This window comes from Rhinatrema bivittatum, chromosome 11 (assembly GCF_901001135.1).
Source record: "Rhinatrema bivittatum chromosome 11, aRhiBiv1.1, whole genome shotgun sequence".
NCBI lineage: Eukaryota > Metazoa > Chordata > Amphibia > Gymnophiona > Rhinatrematidae > Rhinatrema > Rhinatrema bivittatum.
The window spans coordinates 31,685,096-31,697,565 of NC_042625.1; positions in this window are offsets into that span (position 1 = coordinate 31,685,096).

Genomic DNA, 12,470 nt, shown 5'->3' on the forward strand with positions numbered 1-12,470 from the left:
ATATATTTTGTCGGTTCAAAAGAAAAGAAAACCAAAAAGGGAAAAACAAAAGAAACACAAAATAGCATCCCTCTATGGCAGCACCTGCCCACCCAAACTGCAAAACTGAATTCTCCTCCCCAAGACCCCCTCTTTAAATGGGGCAGGAATAATTCCCAGTCACTTCTGCTCTACTGCTCTTTTTCAAAATGGCGCCTGCATCAGGGCAGCCAGTGCCATTTTGCTGTACTACAGATTTGTTTTTCTTTTGCTTCATTTTGAAACTGCAAGGAAATGAAATAGGAAATTTTGTTGAAATTTCCTATTTCAAGTGAAAGCACATTCCTTGAAATAAACTACAAATCCTAGCAGGAATGCAGGCATTCTTGTAAATAAGAATACAAGAACATAAGATATGCAATAGAGATGTGAATCGTGTCCTCGATCGTCTTAACGATCGATTTCGGCTGGGAGGGGGAGGGAATCGTATTGTTGCCGTTTGGGTGTTTAAAGTATCGTGAAAATCGTGAAAATCGTGAGCCGGCACACTAAAACCCCCTAAAACCCACCCTCCCGAACCCCCCCCCCAAATGCCTTAAATTACCTGGGGGTCCAGCGGCGGTCCGGAACGGCAGCGGTCCGGAACGGCCTCCTGCAATTGAATCGTGTTGTCTTTTGCGGCGCCATTTTTCAAAATGGCGGCGCAAAATGGCGGCGGCCATAGACCAACACGATTCGACTGCAGGAGGTCGTTCCGGACCCCCCGCTGGACTTTTGGCAAGTCTTGTGGGGGTCAGGAGACCCCCCCCAAGCTGGCCAAAAGTCCCTGGGGGTCCAGCGGGGGTCCGGAAAACGATCTCCTGCCGCGAATCGTTTTCCGTACGGAAAATGGCGCCGGCAGGAGATCGACTGCAGGAGGTCGTTCAGCGGGGATCGGGAACCCCCGCTGAACGACCTCCTGCAGTCGATCTCCTGCCGGCGCCATTTTCCGTACGGAAAACGATTCGCGGCAGGAGATCGTTTTCCGGACCCCCGCTGGACCCCCAGGGACTTTTGGCCAGCTTGGGGGGCCTCCTGACCTTTTAAATTCTTTTTCCATCTTTGTCCTCATTATCTCTTCCAGGAGGGCATTCCATGCATCCATTTTGCTTCCTGACATTTCATCCTGACCCTAGCACCTTGGAGCTTCATATTATGACCCCTTGTCCTACAGTTTTCTTTCCTCTGATTCCGAAATCGGAGCGGCCTCGCAGGGAACTTTCTTTCTGCCCCCCACCTTCCCCTCCCCTCCCTAACCCGCCCCCAGCCCTATCTAAAACCCCCCTCACCTTTGTTTTACAAGTTGCGCCTGCCGGCCGAGTGCCAGCACACAATCCCTTGGCCTAGCGGCCCTACGAAGCCCTCTGGCCAAGCCCCTGCCCCAGACCACCCCGCCCCTTTTTTCAAGCCCTGGGACATACGTGCGTCCCGGGGCTTGCGCGCATCGCCGGGCCTATGCAAAATAGGCTCGGCGCGCATAACCCCCCTGCGCGCGTAAATTCAGCTGGATTTACACACGTAGGGCTTTTAAAATCTGCCCCTAAGTTTGTACCTGAGACAATGGAGGTTGAAGTAACCAACATAATCAGTTAGATATTAATCTTAAGCAGTAAATTAAATTGATTTAATACCTCGAACATGACAGAGACTATGAGGAGTCAATGTCTTAAAGAACTGAATTCATTGGATTTACCATCTGAATTATTAAAAGACTGAAGGAAGTCACAAACTAACTAAAAAGCACTTGTAACATATTAAAAGAGACTATATCAGCTGTAACGACTATTTCATCAATTGCATCTCATCAGTAAAGAGAAACACTGGAAATCACCAAAAACACTCAAGTATTTAAGTTGTGACTTTAATGATTATCTCTGCTGTGATCATCACTGCTGTATACAATACATAAACTTGGGACTTAAAGCTAAGCAATGTAGAGCCTTGAAAGTAATCTTTCCCCTCTTGCAGGAAACCTTGGAAATCACATCTTATGTAATAATAATAACAGTGTTCCACATAAAATAGAAATTTGAGATAAGACCTCTGGAACTGTTATCCGGGTTCAACCATCAACATATAGAAATGTAAAGTGTATTAATTATATATCAAGCTGTTCTGTTACTGACAATAGAACATCTTAGGGCTTTGGATATTATCTTCTTCCTTCACTTTTCCTGATTTTGATTGCTCATTATTATCTAAAATAGCTCTCTAAATCTTGCTGTGCTATAATGCTTTCCTTTAATGCAAATCGAAGAGAATGCAATTTAAAGATAACAAATGGGCATTTAAAAGGATAGAGATTAATATTGTTGGATTCCTGGATCCTCTTCAGACAATTATAGGCTGACGAAGTTACTAGCAAGACTTTATTGCTTTTACCAAAAAATGTTTATTTCAGCTATTTTGGAAGGAATGTAGGTCTTTAAGTCTATGAGTTATGAGTCAATTCAATATGTACATAAACACACAGCACAAAAGATGCATTATCAGAAAACTTGCTAAGTAAAAAATCATAACCGGGCAGCCTGAATGGATCCATTGGTCATGTTCTGCTTTCATCATCAGCTATGATGGGCCATGGGGGGATGGAGAGGGTGGGAAGAGGGCTGCTGGAGAGCTTGTTGCCGAATGGATGTGTGACAGACCTGCTCTCTGAGGAACAAGCCATAGAAATCAGTAAAACCCCAACTAGGGACCTTCATCACCACAAGGGGAGGGGCCATTTTCCAAAAGGTAATTTACCCAGTCAAAATGAAAACCACTCTCCTCAAATAAAGTGTAACCCTGAACTCAGGGACCCTTTAAGATCTACAGTTCGTACGCTGTCACAGTCCACTCTCTTCAAGCCCTGTTCAGTGGATTCTCCATCGGGGGAGGGGGTGGAAGATATCCTCCATGACCTCAGATATTAAAAAGTGAATTCTAAAAGAGTTGCATGCATAGAAGAATAGCGCATATTCACACAACTGCTATTTTTAAAAAACCTCAAACATACGCGTGCAAGTTATGGTGCCCGAATACATTTGCTCATATAAAAAAGGGGCAGATTGGGGGGGGGGGGGGGGGAGAGAACCAAGGGTGTCCTGGGCAGGGTCAGGATTTATGCGTATAAGGTGCTATTTTAAAACCTGCAAACGTGACGCACTAATTATCAGGTGAAAGTGAAAATCAAACTCTATATAGCCAAATACTGACCGGGTGAGGGGTCTGGGTAAACTGGGGGGAGGGGGGAGGATTGATGACCCTGAGATAGACTGGACAAACTGGTGGACCAATTGGTTTAACTGGTAATTTCCTTCAAGCGCACATGTGTTATAAAATTTGATCATATATATGCATAAAAGCCACGTGCTAAGGAAAATAAGGACGCGGCTATTTTATAACATGCGCATGTCAGGTCCCGCGTGCACATGCGTGCCGGATTTTCATGTCCGCGCACACACATGCAGGCAGGTGGCCTGTTCTGTGCTTGGGGGGGGGGGGGGATTTTAGAAAAATACGCATGGCGACGCAAGTAGGGCTTCCCCAGTTCCCTCCCAGTCTGCTCCAATTAAGAAGCAGATTGGGAGGGAGCTTCCCTATCCCCCTACCTAATCTTCTTACCTTTCCCCCTCTCCTCCCCTCCTCCCTTTCCTCGCTGTAATAATTATTTTTGGTTTTTACCTTGCTGTTCCCCGGGTGGCCCCTTTCAGCAGGCCCGGCACTTGTGCGCATATCGGGGGTTACGCGCGTGGATGAGCCCGTTGTAAAATGTGCACGGTGCAGGCAAGGCCCAGTCACACGCGTAAGCCCCGAAATTTACACGCACACTACTTTTAAAATCTGGCCTTAAGTTTTAAAAAGCTCTACTTAGCCGGATAAGTCGCCACAGCGCTACTTATGTGGCTATGTTTAAAATACATGCTGCAAACATATTGTTGGATAGATTTATGAGTATTCATCAGTATAAAATGTGGGCATGAACGCGTCCATATAGCTGCATATAGGTGCACTCGCGCAAGTTATCCTTCCTGTGTGTCGATCACCAAGTACATTTAAAAAAAAAAAATAATAACAGAGGGACATTTGACTGGGGCTCCAGCATAAAGTCTTTACTGAAGAACTTTTGCAATAAAAGAGATCTGACATAGGCAGAATGCACTTCTTCTTTGGTAAATCTATAATCCAGAAATAAATAAAAATAGTTGAACCAACAACTGTGTGGTCCTTCCTTTCTGTTACCGGGGTCCCTCTTATTCCTTTCTAAAACACAAGGCCTTCAGCAGCTTTTCCAACTGGAATTTAGGGACTATCAGGATTCTGTGCCATGGGCCCTGAGTAATGCTGTGACTCTGCTTGGATCCTTTCCTTCTCTTTCCTCGTTGGTATCTGCTGGGTACCCCCCTGACACCAGATGGGTATACGCTGTGAGTAAGCGGCCTGCGGGTGTCATTTCTCTTCCCTTGCTTCCTCGGGATACCGGATGAGTATTCTCATCTTCTCCAAGACTTTTGCCAGTGTGGACACAGACTCTCTCAAGTTGAGAGGATCAGACAGTGCTGCGCCAGAGATGGACCCTTGGGCCGAGGTGGGGTTGACGCAACCCATAGGTAGGGACCTACGAGTCCGCACCGTCTTATTATCCTTTGAAATTTCACCTGCACAAAAAGCAGGGGCAAAGTCCATGGGTACTTTGCACCCACTGACAATTTTCGAAGAGAAAGTATGCACCTATTTTCCCTTTGAAAATTAGGCACAAGGTCCATGGGAACAATATCCCTTCAGACTTTGTACCTAGGTAAGGAGTTTGGAAATTGCTCCCGTTATCTTGTCGTAATTTGCGATGTATCAAAGTTAGATTTATTTTTTTTTCGCTTACCCTGGAAAAGACTACTGACCCTTTAAAGGCACATGCTGCAGCAGGAAAAGCAGCAGGACGCCACCGGTGCCAAGGCTCACATTAGTAAGGTGGACTCTAGAAGGAAGATTGTAAAACGAGCGTGCGCGCGTCCATGTGCGCGTGGTTCCCGGCGCCTGCACATGGACGCGATCATTTTATACCATGAGCATGTCGGCAGGTGCGTGTTATAAAATACGATGTCTGGGCGCACATCTGGACGGACGGACCACGAATCATGAGCCCAGCGGGGGGGATTTTTTTAATTATGCGCGGCGACGTGATCGGGCCTTTGCCCAGTTCCCTCCATGAAGCGGACTGGGAGGGAACTTTCCTTTAACCCTGGCCTACCCATCCTCCCTTTTCACCTCTCCTCCCTGACCCCTAAACTAATCCTACCTATCCCCTTGTTTTTTTTTATTTTCATACTTACTGCTCCTCGGGAGCAGAAGTGAACGCTGCACGCTGGCTGGCTGCCAGCACGCGCTTCTCTGGCACAGCGGCTAACGGCGCCGTCCCGGCCCGCCTCAGCCCTCCCAGACCATGCCCCCTGGGCCGCCCCTTTCAGCAGGCCCGGTGCTTGTGCGTGTATCGGGGTTAGGCGCGTGGCCGGACCCCTTCTAAAATGTGCGCGGTGCACTCAAGGCCTGGCCACACATGTAATCCCCGTTTTTTACGTGCGCGGCCCTTTTAAAATAGGGCCTTAGGTGCAACGTGATGTCATTGCTCACGAGACACAAGGCCACAACAGTTGTCTTAAATCTGCAGACTTATCCAGCAAACTGCACTACAAATACAATATTCCCTAGTGTCTTGGCTACAGAAATTTATATAAAAAGACAACTAATGGCTGATTTTGAAGGTCTAGGGAGAGGGCTTAGCCCTCAGTGCTCCTGGGTGTGTGCTAAAAATGTCATCAGTGGTCCCATTAGAAACAGCTCCATCTTAGCCTGAAGAGGTTTACAATCTGTTGCTTAAAAAGGTTAATTTTTTTTAGTTACAAATCTTAATTTGTGACAGTTAATAGCCCTGGTTTTGATTAGCAGGATCGGAAATCACAATTTGAATATTTACAATTTTGAGGGCATGCATTTCGAGTGAAAGGGGCAGTTGTACAGCATTAGATGATAGCCTATCGCTTGCGGCAAAGCGACCGCCTGTGGAGAAAGTTCTCTCTGCTTTCCTTTAAACTAGAAAAGTGGTTTTGAAAGAAAATTGGTACCATTACTTGCAGAAGAGAAAAAATGTACCTGGTGATGTGAAAATAAATTAAAATTACTTCAGGAGAAGTCAGAAAGTAATTTAGCTGTTTATTTTAAAAACGGTAGTTCGGATGAATCTAAAAATGTAACCCCGAAAAGCACATTTTATTATATCAATCAAAACACGATTTTTAAAGCTAAATTAAAGGAAAACAAACTGTTCCGTTTAGTTCAGGGGCAGTGGGACACCTTTTTTGGGTTGGGGGGGGGGGGGAACCAATCCAAGCAAGCTTTGTGCCCTTTCCACCTCCTTCCTCTGTCCATCAGTCTCTCTCCCTTCCTTCCTCTTCCTCAGCTACACAGAAAGCCTCCTGCACAAATGCAGATTCGGAAGGTGCTTGCTTTCTTCCTCCTGCTGCCAAATAAAACTGCTTATACCTGCCCTACCTGGCCCCAATTCTGTGGGTGGGCCAGGTTTGTATTGGGCCCCTGGCTCCTGTGGCCCTCCCCCCCCCCTTCCAGTGCCTGTGGTTTAGTTTACAGAGGTGCTGTGGATACTTAAAACAGTCAAACATGGAAAGCTTCACTGACCAGAAACCCACGGATGAGTTGCTGAAGTTAGACCCTTAAAAATGTTGAATCACTGACGTAACTGTATGTGCGTGACTTAGGAGCATTTAAAACTCTCTTTCTGCCTATGCCTGGCTAAAGTTAATTTCAGTGACAAATGGACATGAAACAGCAACCTGATTTTTTTTTTTTTTTAAGATAAAGTGAGGAAATGGTCACAGCAGGGGAGAAAGAAATGTCCCTTTGAAATATAAGGGTTTATGGCTGAGTGCCTTGATAAGAATGAATATCTCAGGTTGTCTCTTTTCCACTGAAGATTCAATAAGTGGGGGAAAGGGACTGTTAAATAGCTGACTTGCCTAAAAGCTTAGTTAAGTGATAAATTACCTATTCATCACTGTAGCCAATAACAGACAAGGGACCAAGGACTAATGAGACTTAGTAACATAACAGTGAAGGACAGCACATAAAGACCAAAATGGTCCATCCAATCTGCCCAGCAACTTTTATTTTAATTTTTTTAATTTAAATTTTTAAAAATTAAAATGTTTGTTTTGTTTTTTTTTTTAGGGTAGTAGCGAGTGCTGCTCCATGCAGGCTACCCTCAAACCTTAACCAGTCGCAACTGCCTCTTTGAAATTAGGAAATAAAAGGTTTTTTTTTTTTCGTTTCAAGAGACAAAGAGGGGATGGAGTGAGGAATCATGAGGCAGATTCATGAGCTTCAGCTCGTAAAGGCTGAGATAAAATAAAGTGAAAGGAGATTGTTAGTTGGCTGCCTTGGTAAGAAATCCCTTATCCAGTAAACTGAAACAAGCAATTACCTTTTGCTATTTTGTAGCAAGGACAAATAAGCTGATTTTCAGATAAATCCTGGTTTTGTTTTCTTTCTATCTAGCTGAACAGTGTTGGAATAGTGCTTATATCCTATAATACATTAGGATAGCTGAGTTTAGACAATAACCAGAAGATTGGCCACAATTTTATTCGGGCTAGAGAGGGAATTTTATTTTGGTAAGGTTTTGATGATTATTTTCTCCATGAGGTAAAGTAATTGCCTGCTCTGTGTGGAGCACTGGAAGTCCTTGGGGAATTCCCAAGCATTCTGCAACTACATCATCACCCCAGAACAGCAGATAAATTCATCTAAAGCATTTGGCAATCATGTGAGGTTGAAATGAGAAATCATATGCTAATATTCTGGCCAGAATTAGATGAGAATGGTAGGAACTCATCTAATTCCTACAATTCTGTCTTCCAGGTGAGGTTCCTTACCTGGACATTTTTGAGTGGCTCATAAGGGGCTTTAGCTAGCGCTCTCAGCACCAAGTTCAGATCCCATGCTGGCACTACTAGTCTACAGGGAGGCTGTATGTGGTTTGCCCCCCCTAGGAAGCAGACCATGTCTGGCAGAGATGTCACCGATAAGCCTTTAATCTGATTTCTGTAGCAGGCGATAGCCACTACCTGGACTCTAAGCAAACTTACCACCAGCCCCTTGTCCAGCTGTCCTGTAGAAACTGCAATATGCTGCCGTGATTGCCTTGCCTGTGGCAATGTTTCTCCAAGAGCACCACCACTCAAAAAGCCTCCAGGTCCTTGTATATGCCACTGAAGTTGATTTTTTCCGTGCCATCAGAAGTGTGCCTATTACCTCCATGGAGTAGTCTCTTTCCTTGAATCTTTCCCTCTCAATAACCATGCTGTAAGAGAGAGTTGTGCTGGGTCTTCCATTTCGACTGGCCCATGGTGCAGGAGGCCCTGTACTGGCTGGAACCTGATCGGCTCCTCCATGCTTAGCCTGCTTAGGTCCACGTACCACGGACATCTTGGCCAATCTGGTGCTACTAGGATTACTTGACCTTGGTGGCTTGCTACTTTGTTGAGAATTTTTCCCACCATAGGCCGGGGGGAAAGACAAAGAGAATAACTCCTATGGGCCACTGCTGGGCTAATGCATCAACACCCCTGGACCCATACTCTCTCCTCCAGCTGAAAACGTTGGCTGCTTTGGAATTGCTTCTCTTGGCCATGAGGTCCCACTGGGGTTGCCCCCACTGAGTCACTATCCGTTGGAACACTTTCTCCAATAGCTCCTACTCTCCTGAGTCCAATCTTTGGGGGCTTAGGAAATCTGCTTATGTGATTTCTGTCTCTGCTATGTGAGCCGCTGAGATATCCTGCAGGTGATGCTCTGCCCACGTCATTAGGCAGGCAATTTCTATCCCCCACCTGTGGGCTTCTGCTTCCTTCCTGCCTGTTGATGTAGGCTACTGTTGTCGCGTTGGCCGAGAGGATCCGGACTGGGTGATCTCTCACCCCTGATCTGAATCTGATTAGGGCTAGAAGCGTCACTCTGGTCTCCAATCTGTTTATGGAGAAGTTCCTCTCCTGCCGTGACCAGAGCCCTTGTGCCACCTGATCATTGTACAGCGCTCCCAGCCCTTGCTGCTGGCGTCTGTCTTCAGTACGGCCCATTGGCGGGGTTCCAAACTGGAGCCTCTGGCTAGGCTGCCACTAACATAGGCTTTCCTTTACCTGCCACGGCAATGGCAGTTTCTGCTCAAAACCCAGCTCTTGCGGTGCTCCGCTTGCTAGGAGATACTGCTGCAGTAATCTCATGTGTGTCTTTGCCCAAGGCACTGCTTTGAGAGCTGCCGCCATCAATCCCAGCACTTGAAGATACGCTCTTGCCTTGGGTTCCCTGGTGGCTATCAAGCTGTTCACCTGTCACTGCAGCCTGACTATTCTTTCTTCCGGCAGGAATTGCATCCCTCTGCTTGTATCGAACAGTACCCTGAGGTACTGCAACATCTGAGATGGGCACAGATGACGCTTGCATTTACTATCCATCCCAAGGCTTCTAGCTGTTGAATGACCCTTTCTGTTACTGCGACCCCTTCTTGCCTTGAGTCGCTCTTATTAGCCAATCGTGTGGATAAGGATGGACTCCAATTCCCTCTTTGCGCAGGATGGCTGCTAAGACTACTAAGACCTTCGTGAAGGTACGAGGGGCCATTGCTAGACCAACAGTAGTGCCTAGAATTGCTAGTGATTGCTTAAGACAGCAAAGTGCAAAAACCTCTGGAAGTTTTCCCACATAGGAATGTGCAGATAGGCTTCCAGTAGGTCCAGGCAGGAGCTAAACTCGCCCCTTCTTACTGCTGCCTTGACTGCCCCTAAGGACTCCATTCTGAAATGTTGGATTCTCAGTGCTTGTTTTACCTTCTTGAGGTCCAGCACTGGGTGGTAAGATCTGTTCTTTTTTGGCAGTATGAAAAATATGGAGTATGTGCCTCTTCCCTTTTCCTGGCTGGGAACTGGGGCAATGGCTTTGAGATATAACAGCCTGGTCTCCGCTTCTTGAACTGCCTGCTTCTTTGCTCTGCTGCAGGGCAGGGGACGAACTGCTCCCTTATGCTTCTCTTTAGTGCCGGGTAGTATCCTTCTCTGTAGTCTCGAGAACCCACCAATCTGACCTTACTAAGCGCCACTCATGATAGAGCTCTTAGTCTGCCCCCGACCCATGGAGGTTTTGAGTGGACCTTCAAAACATCATTGTGCCCTCTTGGGATAATGACCTATTTTCCATGCCTCTTGAGCCAGGGCTGGCCCTCCCGAAAGGGCTGCCCAAATGCCCTGCCTTCCCCACTGGGCTGGAATCTTGACCACCTTGCCTGTCTGGTGTCCCTGGGCCACTGCCTACCGGCACCCCTTCGCTGTGGTCTCCTACTTCCGTCCTCCAGAAGCCTCAAGGGCTTGGACTCCGGGGCCTTCATCAAGACCTCCCCAAAAAACAATTTCCCCTTAAACGGGAATTTGCATAGCTTGGCCTTAGATGCTGAGTCTGCTGCCCAGCTCTTCAGCCACAAGAGGCGCCTGGCCATCATGCTAGTCGTGGCCTGCTTGGTCATAATGGGTATCAGCCACATAGGATGCAATGGACTCTGCTTGGGCCAACTCTTGGTTACTGCCCCTTCTGCCTGACCTACTTTTGGGAATAGCTGCAGTGTGCAGAGTAAGGCCGCATACCCTCCACAGATCGCTGAGCGTAGCGCTACGTAGACAGTTCAAAATCTTTCCTTAAAAGTGTCTCGATCCTTCTATCCTGCAAGTTCCTGAGGGCTGCCTCTCCTTCGACCAGGATAGTCATCTTTTTGGAGACTGCAGCCACTGCTGTGTCCGCCTTAGGGAGTTCCGGTAGGCCCTCCTTCCCCGCCTGATCCACCACATACATTTTTTCTATGTTCCTTCTACTCCGTAGTCTAGAGTCTGGCAAGGACCACTCCACATTAATCATAGCTTGGATTGTGGAATATATGGGAAAAGCCCTTGCTGATTTCGTAATCCCCTTAAGGATAGGATTACCCTTTAGCCTAGGGCCCCTGGGCTGTTCCTCCAAAAGGCTGAGGACCTGGGAAATTTTTGAACTCCTCAGCCCTACACAACCAGACCACTGAGTCTTCCTGCTCTGGTCCCAGATTCTCCTCCTCCTCAGTCTCCTCCAGGGAATCCCCATGGGATGAGTCCTCCTGTTCATCTGACAGGAGCTCCTGTATGAGCCTGGGTTTCTCCTCCTCCTCCCTAAATTCCAATTTCCTCTTCTTTCCTACAGGGGGAGTGAGGTCAAGGTATTTGCCTTTGGGGACTGCACCCATGGGCTTCCCCTTCATTTCCTTATAAGCTTTGTGCATTAGGAGCAAAAATTCTGAAGAAAACTCCTCTCCCCCCCTCGGAAAAGTCCAAGGCTGCCAGGGAGGGGGCGGGGTGCTGTCCAGCGATGACCTCCGATAGTGGCGCCAAACCCGGGACTGCCTGACTGCCCTCTGCTGCGTCACTGCCTCCCTCTCCCAACTGCTTCCAGGCCAACGGCTGTCACATCGTCACAGCTGCAGCAGAAAGAGCCAGCGATGGTCAGAATGCCCCACGCGCTAGGCACTTCCTGCCCCTCTCTATACCTTGTCGCTGTGAGAGCTTCGGGGGAATTTGGGCCGGATCCCGCGGTCTTTAGGTGCTGGGCCTAACTCACCGCTGCCGCTGCTGTTTGAATTTCCTGTGTGTGGAAAATGCTAGGTCACAAGACCTGATCGCCCGACCTGGGGGAGAGAAAAGCAACCCTAGGAGGGTCCCTGACCCAGCCCAGGCGCTTCCCCGAGGGAAGAGATCTCAGGGAGACTGCTGCCTCTGCCTATTCCTCCTGCCGAACCAGCTCCGCCTACCATCTGCTGGAGGCAGAGAACTACTGACTCCTTCCCTGCTCAACCAGCCTGTATGGAAGAGCCTCAAGGACCTCTGCCTCCATCTGCTGGAAGGGGCAACAGGTGCCACGCTTGCCCATCAAGGAAAATGTAAGCTGGTCCAATGATTGGACCACTGCTACTGAAGGTCAGAACCCCAGCCATGGGAGAAAGCCTGCTCGCTGAAAGCTCTCCCTCCCTGAGTTACATTTTCCAGTCAATGCACTTTTTATAACTCCCAGTGCATTAGCACAGCATTAGCTTGCTGCATCAGAAGTTTAAAAAAATGCTAATCTTGTTTGTTAAAATCCAGTGCACAGTTTCTTAATACACATGTTGTTGCATGTCCTGGCTGCAGTAGCGTCGTGGCCGGGTCTGCTCACCTAGCGCTTCCGTCTACCAGCTCCGGTTCCCCCTCACTCGCAGCCACCGCCAGTCGTTCACGGCACCCCTGGGCGTCTCCAGACCCATCAGGGCCTTCAGTCTCGCAACGCTCCTCACGTTGGGGCTCGGCGTCCTCCACGGTGTCGGCCCCGGCCCTAGGTGCGTGTGCGAGGACCACGCA